This window comes from Equus przewalskii, chromosome 6 (assembly GCF_037783145.1).
Source record: "Equus przewalskii isolate Varuska chromosome 6, EquPr2, whole genome shotgun sequence".
Taxonomy (NCBI): Eukaryota; Metazoa; Chordata; class Mammalia; order Perissodactyla; family Equidae; genus Equus; species Equus przewalskii.
Window position 1 is genome coordinate 58,089,365 of NC_091836.1, and position 14,267 is coordinate 58,103,631.

The 14,267-nt window shown below is 39.0% G+C and overlaps 1 protein-coding gene across 1 annotated transcript in view; it reads left to right on the forward strand.

Annotated features, from left to right (window-relative positions):
• RAB38 (RAB38, member RAS oncogene family) overlaps positions 1 to 14,267 on the forward strand; it is a 57,436-nt gene that overhangs the window by 7,385 nt on the left and 35,784 nt on the right. The gene's annotated exons all lie outside the window — the stretch shown is intronic.

Below are 14,267 nucleotides of genomic sequence, written 5' to 3' on the forward strand. Positions count from 1 at the left end.
TCTCGGAGATAGTTATTTAATCACTATTCTGACAAGTGCTCTGAAGGGGGTGTCAGGTGCTAAAAGAATGTCGAAACAAGGCAGCTCCCCCAACTATGGCATGGAGGTGAGCAGACATGGTGAGGATTGTGGGTAATCTGGCATAGCTAGAGATGACAGCATGTGAGGAGGGGGCTGTGAGAGGGAGCAGCAAATTGCGAAAGATGGATATTCTAAGCCAAAGGTTAAGACTGATAATTCCTTACAGTTATCAATTTGTCAAAGCAATCTTTATTTTTTTAAAGATTGACACCTGTGCTAACATCTGTTGCCAATCTTTTTTTTCTTCCTTCTTCCCAAAATTCCCCCCAGTACATAGTTGTATATTGTAGTTGTGAGTACTTCTGGTTGTGCTATATCGGACGCCGCCTCAACATGACCTGATGAGTAGTGCCATGTCCATGCCACGGATCCGAACCGTCAAAACCCTAGGCCTCCAAAATGGAGTGCGTGAACTTAACGACTCGGCCATGGGGCCGGCCCCGTGTCAAAGCAATCTTTGCAGTTTAAACACCGCAGTGATTCTGGCAAGTAGGTCTTATTATTTTTAGTTTCATAGGTGGGGAAACTGGGCCAAGTATAAGTGGATCATGGTGCCTCGTACATAGTAGTTGCTCAATGAAAGTGATTTGTTGTTAAGCAGTCACTGAGATTGATACTAGAGTCATTGCTCACGTGAAAAACTTTTGAGAATATTGTCTAGTTTATAGGCTTATAGCCCTTTCTCTGCCTTTTATGGCATAACTTTGGGGAATCCTGTGAAGCTTTCAAACCATTGAGAACTCTCGTTATTGCTTTCACTCTCTTTGATTCTGAGATGGACATGGCCCACTGCTCCTGGGATAGAAAGTAGGTTTATTTCATCAAGAAAAGATCCTCATATTCTAGGTTGGTGTACTAGAGTAGTCTGCATCAGTTTGGCAAGGTCAAAAATGTGACTCCAGGCTGGGGTTCCAAATTACTGTGTTCCTCTCATTTATTTTTTTAGCTGTTTGAGAATTTGGTTAAGAAGTTATATGACTTAAATTATTCTTTGAAGATAACTCAGATTTTAACTTCCACCATTCCCCACTCCCTTTAGTTTCCCACTCTCAACTATTAATCAAATCCTATTTTTTCTACCTTGAAAAATGACTATCTTATCCCTCCTTTCAGTAGCCATGTCTTCTTTACAACTGGTCTGAACTCCTGGAGCAGCTTCCTGATACCCATCCCTTCCTCAAGCCTTCTCACCCATCAGCTTGTAATCTACAAAGGTGAGACTTCTCAGGATGGCATCATTCTCCAGTTAGATATTCTCCAGTTTGGCATCCTTCAGCAGATCCCCATCACTTTCATAGTTAAAGGCTAAACTTTTTAGCATAAAATTCATGTGCTTTTAATGGTCAGACCTCTGTCATCCATTCCAGTCTCATCTGTCATGCCTATGATTCTTAACCATTCCAGCTGTCTTATAGTGGCTTCAATTCACCTACCTTCCCCTCCCTGCTGTGGCTCATACAGTTGTCTCTGGCTACACTTTCCTCTTCTTTACACAGATAAATCCTACGGGTCCTTTGTCAGTCAACCCATCTCACCTCCTTCAGGAAGTCTCTTTGAACCCATGTGACTGAGGGATACACATGTTTCTCTGCTCCCACAATATCACATGCTACCTCAGATTAGAAGTCCTCTACTGCTGCACTGGAATGTCTTTTTCCTCCTAAGTGTGACCCTAGGTCCTAGCATAGTACTTGATACTTAGGTGCTCAGTGAGTATTTGTTCAATGAAAAGTTTGTCAGTCAACTTTTTCATCATTGTTTTAATTCCAAGACATATCATTGATCTAAAAATTTATTTGATAAAATAAAAAATAAGCTTAATGTTGTCCATGCTTGAAAGACTATAATTTTATGAACATTAGCATGTGAAAAATGCATACATTTTAGAGTCTATAATTATGGTAATCACTGTTCTTCTGGTGGCATTCTATTTTATCTTTTCACCATAAAAACTGGGGAATGACCTTAAAGACCATTCTTAACAGCCGTACTTCTTCATTTAACAAAGTCTTCATAATTTGGAGTGAAATGTCATTCATTTGGAGGTCAAATGACAAAACTATATCTCTTTTATGATTTTTGGATACATTAGATGAAGCAATAACTTCTTGAAAGGTAATGGTCACAGGATTAAAGCCTTGAGGGCTCATCATATGAAATCCTTCCTTTTACAGATGAGGAAGCTATGCTCTGAAGTGGGGAGTCACATTAGTTTCAAAGGCCCGTGGAGTTAGTTAGTAGAACTGGAACCAGAATGCAGGCTTGTCTGGTTTATTAATGATGAGATTTGAAGAATTACAAATTTATTTTTTAGCATCAGATGTTCTGATGTTGTCTTAAGCATGGAGGCACAAAAATAATTGAATTCGGTAGGCACTCAGCCCTATGGGAGTCCATGCAATGAAGAAGAGTGGATGATGGTATGGCATTGGGGGCACCCAGAGTCCTCCACAGTCTGGCTTCAAATAACATTCCTAATATTATTTCCTCCCACCCTCCCATATGAGGCTTAAAATTTGGCCATTCCAACTCCTTGCTGTTCCTTCATCACACCCATGTTTACTGCCTCTGTGCCTTTGCTCCTGCCCTTCTTGCTGGTTCATATGCCCTTCCCTTTATTTCCACACATCCAAATCCTATCCGACGTTTAAGACGTTAAGACTCTGAAAGAGCAATTCCTCTGCAAAGATTTCCTGAATGCTCTCCCTCCGGTGGTAACTTCTTCCTCCCTTGAATCCCATGCGACGTTTCTTTACTCTCTTGTAGCACTTCTTCCTTTAGCCTTGTATTAGAGCTATTTCATACCTCTCCAGATAGCCTTCATGATTTTTAGCAGATCTTGCCACAAGTTATTTATTATGTAATTTCATGACATGACTGTAGAGTCAGCGAAGAAGCAGAGAAAGAGAAAGCACCAGACAGGAGGAGACCCAAGCAAGGGCAGGTCTTTGGAAGTGAAGGGGAGAGAATTTAAGAAGAGGATAGTCAATAGTTTCAAATCTCTGAGAGAAACTAGAATTCTTTCTTTTTTGCTCTGCGTCTCCACTTTTTTGTTGTCTCTGTTACCCTGCTACACTATTTAACCTGTCTTCCTCAGTCTTGCATAAAACTGCTTTCTCAAGAAGAGCGATGAAAAACTTTGCTTCTTGTGTACCTCCTCAGCCTAATGTAGACAAAGAAAATGTCTATAGGGTGAGGGGTTCAAACAAATTTCCATCTAATTTATAGGGTGAGGTTTAAAGTAAGTTGATTTAAATTACTGTTGGGAGGACTGTTCTCTCCTGCAATATAATGTGTTATTAATAGCCACCACTTATATACTCATACCCATATACCACTTATAGCAGGCATGGTGCTATGCTTTTTTATATATCATTTCATTTATTGCTTACAATGAGCTTATCTGCTTGGTGCTGTTACCAACCTCATCATAGAGATGAGAGAATTATGTTCTGACAGGCTAGACAACAGATAAACAAGGGAAAAAACACATACAGTTTTCAAAAGTCACACAAATAGTAACGGATGGTCCTGGGATGTGAACTGAGATTTGTCTAGTTACAAATACCATTTTCTAAACACTGTGTTCTACCATTGCCTAATATGTGATACAAGAATGCAGTGGTTATCATGTCATAGATTGTTTAAGTTGTATTTAGAGGATACACAGTATTTATTTTAAAGGAATAATTGATTACTCTTCAACCTTTACGCTTTTGGACAGAGCTGAGAATTGAATGAGCTGAATTCTTTGCACACATCAATGCTGGGACCATGTGGTTGGTTTGGCTTAGTAACAGCCATCTGAATATACTACTTTCAGGCAGGAAAACCACAGTGACTGAGGGACACAAGTCTCAAGCTTGAGGATTAAAGATAAGAATAGCTATGATGCTTGATGGTGTTGGAACAAATTAGGTCCTATAGGGTAGAGGAGTGTGTGTGTTTTACATTTAAAGAACACTGGACTCTAGGCTAGACTCTAGAAGCTACAGCAGAAGTTCTCAAACTTCCTCCGTTCACAGCGCCCTTAAGTGTCAGGGTAATTTTTTCATGGTGCCTCTGGGCCAATAGAAATACCTAAAAGTTCTGTTTATTAAGTAGTTAGCACCAAAGAATTTAGTAAGTATTGTGTCCTAACAACTTAACAGACATTTGAAAAAAATGGAACACAAATTAAAAAAAATTTTTATTTCATTGTTAATAACTACAGTTATTTACTGTTGGCATATGTGTGCCTTTGGGCCATGGGACAACATCTCAAAACTTTGAGTCACAGTGGACACCACAACCCTCATTTCCTGGTTCACATTGATTTTCACATGACTCTCGCTTTCTCTCATAAAAACCACGAAAACCCCAGTTTCAAAAAGATATGATTCCATCAAAAGGAATGTAGCACAATCTGATGTTAAAATTGGAAACTACCTCACGCTAGTACTTCCTGAGGTGTCTGACTGATGGTGAGTACCACTGTGTTTGCCTTAAAAATTTGAAATATCCTGTTGCACTCCTGTGAATTCACTGAAGGACCCTAGAGCACCTTGGCACCCATTCTGGGAATTTTAGCTCTAGAATAATCTGGAAATTCTTTAATAGTGAAACCTTTACAATCTAGGGTCTCTTGTGAGTTATTTATGAAAGTATCTATAAAAGTTGCTTGGAGGTGATATCTCGAATGCTAAGTAGTTCAAAAAGCTTTTGGGGCCGGCTCCGTAGCCGAGTGGTTAAGTTCGCGTGCTCCGCTGCCTGCGGCCCAGGGTTCGGATCCTGGGCATGGACATGGCACAGCTCGTCAGGCCACGTTGAGGCAGCGTCCCACATCCCACAACTAGAACGACCTGCAACTAAGATATACAACTATGTACTCGGGGGGTTTGGGAAATAAAGCAGCAAAAAAAAAAAAAAGATTGGCAACAGTTGTTAGCCCAGATGCCAATCCTTAAAAAAAAAAAAAAAAGGAAGATTGGCAACAGTTGTTAGCCTAGGTGCCAATCTTTAAAAAAAAACAAAAAGCTTTTTATTGAATGCATTTGAGCTTACAACTCAGGGGAGGTATTTTTAGATTGTTTGTTAGGTTTTTGTTTAGGTTGTAGTTAGTTTAATTAAAAACATGAGATGTTGATCCTTCTATCTTGATTCACGCCAACCTCTTTTCTGTGACTTGCTTTCATTCCCGCTCTCCATCCAATATTGGACATTGCATTACTATATGATCGTGTTTCTATCCAAGTGAGTTACTTCATTTAAACTGAGTAGTATTGGACCCTAGCCAAAATAAATTCTGACAAAGTTTCCTGGGATACTCATTTTCACACACACACAGCCTTAAATTTAAATATATACTCAGAACTTAATGAGAATATTTTTGAATTTAATTAAAAAATAGATCACTATAATCTATCCACCCTTCCTTTCTATAATGCTATGGTTTATGGACACCTAAGAAACCAATTGTCACTTTTTATGTCATCTTATCCTCTTGTACACTTTAGCTTAATTCCATGCACTGCATCTAGGTTTGCCCTCTTCGAACAGAGGTAAGATGTGCCTATAAGAGATGACAACCAGTAGTAAGATGAAATGAGAACCATCATTTATAGGGGAACTAAAGAAATTGCAGAAAGAGCTTCGGTGGTTCTGAATTGTACACAGATTTTTTTCCTGGGTGGATCTTAAGAATGAGCAGGAGTTTAATAGGCATAGAAAGTAAATGAGTTGGATCCAAGATCTTGCTTTATTCACTCCACTCCTCTCTCTGCTTGTGTTCCCTCTCACATATAAGAAATCAATATTAATTTTTATTTCATTATGTAAAGAGTATTTGTAATACCAGTTCCATTCTATTTTGCAAGTCCATTGTGAGCATAGACTAAGAGCCTCTGAGACATAAAGTGGAGACATAAAGGGGTAATAATTGAATAATTCAACAGTGGGCTCAAGGAGTCTATGGTGTAATTGGGGACATAGACTACAGACGTTTGCAGCACATAAAAAGCAGTACAAGGCAGAGCCTGATTAAATGGGCGAGAAAGTGAAACAGTCAGAGCTGTGTGACAAAGAGGAGGAGAGAGTTGGGTATGCAGCCAAGTAATCAGAGAAAGCTCCAAGAAGGTAGGGTTTGGTACAGCCTTGAAGAATAGGCAGGATTTAGTTGGGTGGAGAATAAGGGAAAGGGTACCTTCCAGCGGGAGTGGGAGTGCCATGGAGTGAGTGTGAATGAAGCAAGAAGCAGAACTTAGAGCCAAGCAAGGCATAGTTTTGGGCAGGACCTTGATCTCAGTCTGAGGACTAGCCTTTAACTTGTAGATCAAGGTGTGCAACCTTGAAAAGTCCATAGGGGCCCAGAGGGTAAAATAAATGAATTCTTTTCTCTACCTGGCAAACACTGGTTCATCTTTCAAGGGCCTTTCTGAAAAAATCTGTTCCTAATTCTGGACTACCCAAGCGGCTGCTCCCTGTTTCCCTTGGGAATGGGAACAAAGCTCCCCATAATCTTGGCTCTCATTTTGTTTTTCCACAAAGTTCCACACACAGCTAGATGGATGTAACAAAGAAACAAACATGGGATCCTAGGTAACCATTTATCAGAGAATTACAACAAGAAAAATGGATCAATAACAATTCCTTTTAAAGTAAAATCATATAAATTTCATTGAACTATAAATATTTTGTTAGAGTTGTTTTACAAAATTGATACTGATACACAAATTTAAATTTAAGGTAGTGTTTTTGGGGTATATAACAATGTGAAATGAATAGCATATCAGCAAATTTTTTTTCTCCAAAATTGGGTCTTTGATACTGGTCAGCTCAAGTGAACTAATTCCTAAACATTATTAATGTGATGTAGAACCTATATTTCTCAATGTTCTGGGTTTTCAAGACATTCTGATATCTGTCTTATTAGAGATCTTCTAATTTATAACTGTTTGGAAATAGTTCAAATAGCTTTAAATTTTGTGAGGGTCATATAACATGTCAGCCACCCAACCTCCCTTTTTTTGGCACCTGCTGTAGAAAGTAGCAGATCCTTCAAAGTGTTTAATTAGGGAAATAATAGGGTCAACACAGAGCTTTTGGAGGAGGTGAATCTGGTAGAGGTGTACAGAAATTAAATTATAAGTTAAATCTTGAGTCCTGACCGCTCCCTGGAAATTCAGCCTCATATACACAACTGCCTCTTCAACATAACTGCCTAACAGACATGGCAAACTTAACACATCAGAATCCCAATCTGCTTCCGCAAAACCTGCACCTTCAAAAGTCTTCTCCATCTCCGCTAATGGCAACTCCATACCTTCAATTTTTTAAGCTAGAAGTTCAGGAGTCATGCTTGAATCATCTCATACTCTACATCTCGTCTGTCATCTCTGTCTGCAAATATATCCAGAAAACAACCAAACTTTACCATCTTCCTCCTACCACTTTGGTCCAAATCATTACCTCTTGCCTCGATTATTGTCTCCCTACTTCCAGCCTTGATGCCTGTAGGTCATTCCTCAATGCAGCAGCCATAGTTATCCATTTACTCCTGTCAGTTCATGTTTCTCATCTGCCCACAATCCTTCAGTGCTTTCCTCTCTCATCCAGAATGAAAGGCAGCATCCATATAATGGCCTGAAACTGTCTACAATCTGGGCCTACTACTCTTCCCTTTGTGTGGTCCTCTCTAGCCAACACAGTCTCCTTGCCGTTCTCTAAACACTTGCCAGATACATTTGTGTCTCGGAATCTTTGTACTTGCTGTTCCTTCTGTCAAAAACTCTCTTCTAAATATCCGTTTGGCTTGCTCTTTTACCTCTTTTTGGTCTTTGCTCAAGTGATACCTTCTCTGCGGCCCTTCACTGTCCATCCTACTTAACTTTGCCTCACCCCCACATACCTTTTTCTCCTTTCCCGCTTTATTTTTCCCCCTAGCTCTTCACCAGCTAGTGTAGTATTATGTGGATCTTACCAACTTTTATCTCTTTCCACTAGAATGTAAGATTCATGAAGACAAGGATTTTTAATTTTTTTCTTCTAGTTGCCAGAACAGTGCTTGGAAAATAATAGGTATCCAACATTTTGTACTAAATGAATAAATGAGTTGAGACAAGATGAGACAATCCTAACTAGATTGACTTCAGTGGGAGTAGAAAGAAAGTGATGAATGCAAGAGACATGACAGAGGATAGCCTCAAGTATCCACTGAGTGGGGGTAAAGAATTAGGGGTTATTCCTTCACTGAGCAAGGAGAGCTTCTTGAACATTCACTGGATACAGAGGGCAGTGCTTGTCTTGGTGCCTGCAGAAGCTTGGTTCATGCAAGGGGAAACTTGTAATTTTGTAGGAAAAATTACACAAAGTTGACTTCAGGATATAGACCTTGATATCTTGGACAAAGGGTGATTAATTGACACGTTTCTGTCACTGGTTTGGTGGGGCAACGCAGGGAAGAGAGAAGATGAAAGAGTTTTAGAACCATTGCCAGAGGGTCAGATGGGCTCTTAAAAATTGGAGAAAATCTTGCTGGACTCTAATCCTAGTCTATGGGTTTCCCTGAGCCTTTGAAACTAGCTTAAACCATTATAAGTTCAGTGTCCATTTGACCATCACAGTAATTGGATGGTTTTTTTTTTTCTAGATTCTTGTGCAAGGTCCGTATATACTTTTGATTTTATCTTCTGGCTTTTCATACTATTACTCCCCAGAAATAAAGAGCATACCTTGGTGGTAATTTTAGCTCTACTGATTGTTACAAGACTCCAAAAATGTATGTTATTTGGCATACAGTGAATTGAGTCCAAGGGATTATTTCTTAAGAAGATGAGAATGATTTCGAAAACATAACATTCCAGTCTGAAACTTATGCAACAGTATGCATATAACCCTGTTAGAATAATGTTAATTTTCTCCGTCAATGAACATCTATTGATTATTTACTGGAAATGAGAGTAGAATATAGAGTAAGTGCATTAGCATGCAGCACTGATTCATGAATACTGACGATGTTGTATTCTAGAGGAAGAAAGAACCTTAATATCAGCTTATTTCTACCACAGCATCTTGCACTCTTACTGGACCCCCAAAGTGGAGAAGTAGGCCTTGGATTTACACATGAAAACATGACCAACTTGCTCTCCTGGTTTTTACAATGCCGCGGTGGGGACTGAAGCATGAACATAAAGCATGATAAACGTGAATGGTGTCGGAAAGAGAATATGCTGTGGGGTCGTGAAAAAGGGAGTCATCGGTTCCAACTGGCAGGACAAGGAAGGTTGCACAAATGTAATGACATTGCAGGGCACAATTATAGGATACTTAGGATTTCATGGAACAGAGTGGGTAGAGAGATGGGGAGAGCATTCAGGCTTTGGGATGTAAAAGAAATGTAAAAAGGCAAGAATATCCAGGGAGTAATGCAGGGTGTGTTTTCGGAAAAACAAGTAGTCCCGGGTGACTGGGCCGTGGAGCACTTTGAAGGAAGTGATAGAAGAATTTGGAAAAGTGGTTGGAGCCAAGGACTCCTCATGTGTAGCGTTAATAAAGGTGTCTGATTTTTATGCATCTAAGTGTCATTAAAGGGCTAGCACAGCAGAGCATAAGGGTAATATTTACATTTTGAAAGTGAATTCTGAGAGAAATAGAGTTTTAAGAATTCACCTAGGGAATGCTTATAAAACAGATTCCTGGGTCCCACACAAAACCAATTCAGCAAGAATCTCTGAGAAATGTGGCCCAGGAATGGGTATTCTATAAATGCTTCTTTTTTTCCCCCAGCTTTATTGAGATATAACTGATGTATAGCTTTGTGTAAATTTAAGATGTAGAACATGATGGTTTGATATACTTATATATTGTGAAATGATCACTGCAATAGAGTTAACACCTCCACGACCACACTCAATTACCCTTTTTTTTATGTGTGGTGAGAACACTTAAGATCTACTCTCTTAGCAACTTTCCAGTATATAATAGAGTTGTGTTAACTATAGTCCCCGTGCTGTACATTAGGTCCCCAGGACTTATTCATCTTTTAACTGGAAGTTTGTACCCTTTGACCAACATCTCCCTATTTTCCTCATTCCCAGCTCCTGGCAACCACCATCCTTCTCTCTGTTTCTGTGAGTTCGGCCTTTTTTAGATGCCACATATAAGTGAAGTCATGCAGTATTTTTCTTTCTGTCTGACTTAGTTCACTTAACATTATGCTCTCATAGCATTTGCCCATGTTGTCACAAAAGGCAGAATTTACTTCTTTTTTTATGGCTGAATAATATTCATTGTGTGTGTATATATATATATATATACACCACATTTTCTTTACCCATTCATTCATTGATGGAGACTTAGTTTGATTCCTTGTCTTGGCTATTATGAATAATGCTCTAGTGAACATAGGTGTACAGATAGCTCTTCATAGTAGTGATTTGATTTCCTTCGGATATATAACCATCAAGTGATTTCTTATGCTGCCAGAAGGACAACTGTCTAAGACCTGTGTTTATATTTATATTATTTTAAGGCAGAGTGGGAGTGATGAGAACTGAGATGCTGAGAGCCCCTGTTAGGGAAATGTCAGTAGTCCAGGTGAGGAGCAATGAGGGCCTGAACTGGAGCAGTGGCAGTGCTGATGGAGGGGAGGGAACAGAGTCAAGAGCCACTTCTGAAATACAAGTGTTGGTAGGATGTTGGAGACCCTTTGGATATATGAGTGAGGAAGGAGTTGGAAGACGACTTGAAGGTACCCCTCTGGGTGGCAGTGTTGATGGTAATGCTGTAAACCAGAGAGGGGAATGCAAGAGTAGGAGGTGGAGAACTAGATGCCTGCATATCGGGTAGGTTGATTAGAGGGGGTTGCCAGAGGCAATAATGTATTTAGTTCAGGGTATGCGATCCAGTTTCTTTATTTTACCAATGAGGAAACTGAAGCTTAGAATGGTAAGGCTCTCTGAGGTCACAGAGCTAGTTGGTTAATAGAAAACCCTACATGCTTCCTCTTGTTTTTGTGCCTGTCTACAAGATTCATTGTTTGGTTATGCCCACTGGGAGCATTTATATAGTACTAATTACCAAGTGAAAATATCATTAAATTCACATTATGGCTGTGATGCTTGTGTATATTTTTAGCTAAGTCTGTGCCACTCAATGGACCATTTCAGGCAGTTGGGACAGAGGGCCGAGTGTTGATTTAATGGTAATATCATAGAGTGAGAAGGCATGAAAGCAGGAAGAGGTCTTAGAGATCAGTCAGAACGACTTCATTTTACAGATAAGAAAACTGAATCTCAGAGAGAGAAATACGTTTGTCTAAGGCTGCACTGGTAACCAGTGATTATAATTAAAACCAATGTCTTCTGACCCTTCAATTTAATGCCTTCTTCAGTGAGGTCATCCAGATTTTTCCTGTAGCCATTGTATTAACTTTTGTGATTCAGTTGATTGCTTTATCGTTTAACACCCCTCTATGCTGGTAGCTGAAGCATGAGCCACGTCTACAGGGTTATGGGGCGTGTTTTGAGAATAAAAGAAGCAGGGACCTACATGGTGATTTGGATCATTTTCAGTCATGCATCCATTATGACACTTCTTAGTTTAGAAGTTCCTCAAGGGCAAAAAACTATGTATTTACAGCATAAAGCACAGAGCCTGGATCATATTAGCTATTCAATAAATGTGTGTTGAAAGAGCAATCTAACCTCGAGGGTGATTTTTGAACTATGGTCTTTTATTTTTTTTAAAGTAAATTGCCTATGAGAAATTCATCAGGTCCCTGCTTTGCCCACATGTAGGCACTCACTAAAATCACATGGTTCTCATTCTTTTAATAAGAACCAGCGGAGAGGACTGTCAGCTGACAAAGAAAGGATAAAATGTGAGTGCTAGAAATGCCTTGATCTGAATGTGACCTCTTGCTGGAACGCCAAAAATACAAACTTTCCAAGTCTGCTGGCCCAGTGACCTCAATATACAAAGGTCTTTTCTTTCTAGAAACACACTTTTTTCTCCTTGTTTCTGATCTCACAGAGATACCCTCACAAACTCAAACACACACATATTTTCCTTTTTAAATTCCCAAGAAGGTGTTAAGGCTATATATTGCTTTTCTACACAGTCTTAAAAATGACCCCTTGCCATGTATTTGAAATGTAAAATCTTTCTTCTTGAGGGCTGCCTTACTCTACTATGAAAACTTCTGGACAAGCAGATTATTGAATAACTCATGACTTTGCCCTTCATCTGATTAGTTCCCTGAAAGCCATCATAAGACATCCTTACAAAGCCTGGGGGCCTTCAGAGTCCTGAATGATCACAGAGGGCTTTTTTCCCTATCCTCTTGAAATGTCATGGACACCCTGAGCCTCAAGGGAGGTCACTGTTTGTATCAAGAACTGAAAAAAAAAGGAAATATTTAAAATTCATTTGGGAGAAGTGAAAGTTTATCTGTGGGTTGTGTGTCATATGCAGAGTATTAGATCCCAGTTCTTTTATTGACTGGATGACTGTGGGAAGTTTAAAGAAAAATGCCTCTACGGTATAACCCATGTAACAGATGGTTTAGGATCATCATGTGCTGACCCTCACAAAATGCTCTTTCCGGTGATACGTGTTTGAGCACACAGGCTCACACACAGGACGGGAACCCTTGATCTTCATCCGTTTCCACCAAGTGTTTATGGATCATTTCCTCTTACAATCCGCAATGCTAATACCAATGTGAACATAACAACCTGCAAAAGAGTTTGGTAACTTAAATGAAAGCTCACCATCACAAAACCTTGAGACCAAAGTTAAGTGTAAAGTGTTCTTAGGGTTATGCTGACCTATATATCTTTAGATACACGCCAGTTTCAGCATTTTATTCTTTTCAAGATAAGTTGCCTTATTAAATACACACTTCACTTTGTTTTAATCTGTATAACTTAAGAAGACTATGAACATAAATAAATTCTCAAGTCAGAATAAAAAGCCTTTGTCTGGGAACACACTTCTGGAGTTTTTGGTTCAGAAAATATAAGCCCAGTCTTCAGAGGCTACTGTCTTTAGCAACTACTAGCGGACAATTACAACCAATAGGATTTTGTTCATTTTTGTTAATCAGCTGAAATACCTGTAATTTTTGGTCATAAACTCTGGTCTGGAACTTTGATTTCACTACCTATTATTGTCTTTCATAATTTTTAACATGCTGGAAAGAGGGAGGGAAAACTCAAGTATCAACTAGTTCTGAGGTATTGTGCTGGCTGCTTTACATATGTGAATTCATTCCATCCACATGACAACCCTGTGTGGTACATATTATTATTGCCATTTTGCAGATGAGAAAGGCTGAACTTAGAGTGTTTAAGACTCTTGCCAATATTCACTTAGAAAATTAAGAATCAGAGCAAAACTTATTTTAGCTGACCAGTCTAAATAAGACCAATCCTTTTGTTGACTGATTGATTAATTGACTTCTTTATCAGAGGACTTTCCTCATCCAAAAGATTGTAGACTATTTAAGGATAGAGGCCATCTAGTTTACTGTTGTATTCCTAGCATGTAGCCCAGAGGCTGGCATCGACACATAAATATCTGTTATCTCTTAGTCGAGTGGACACTCCTGGTACATAAACCTGGAGGAGAGAGAGCACAAGACTGTGGTTTAGTAGTTGAGAGTATTCAGTGTTGGTAAATGACTATGGGCTCTGGATTCAAAAAGCTCAGATTTGAATTCCAACTTTCCAAGCTTACTGTCTGTATAATTTGAACAAGTTACTTAGCCTTTCTAAGCCTCAGTTGTCTCACTTTAAAATGAGGATGGTACTTGTTCTTTCATGATCACTTATGTGATTTGCATTTCTGATGGTTAGTAACCAGACAGTAAATGTTAGCTAATTCTGTTACCCTTAATTGGAGTCAACTATGGATGCCTTTTTAGCATACTACATAATTTAATTATTATCTTTATCTTTATAATCTATCATCTCACTAAAATGTAAGCTCCAAAATGGGAGGAATTTTCGTGTTTTAATCATTGTATCTCAAGTATTCGGAACAGTGTTGTCTAATAGAACATTCTTTGATAATGAAAATATTCCATATTAGGGTTGTCTCATACTGTAGCCACTAGCTACATGTGTTTATTGAACACTTGAAATGTAGCTAGCTGGTGTGACAGAGGAACTGAATTTTAAATTTTATTTAGTTTTAATTAATTTAAA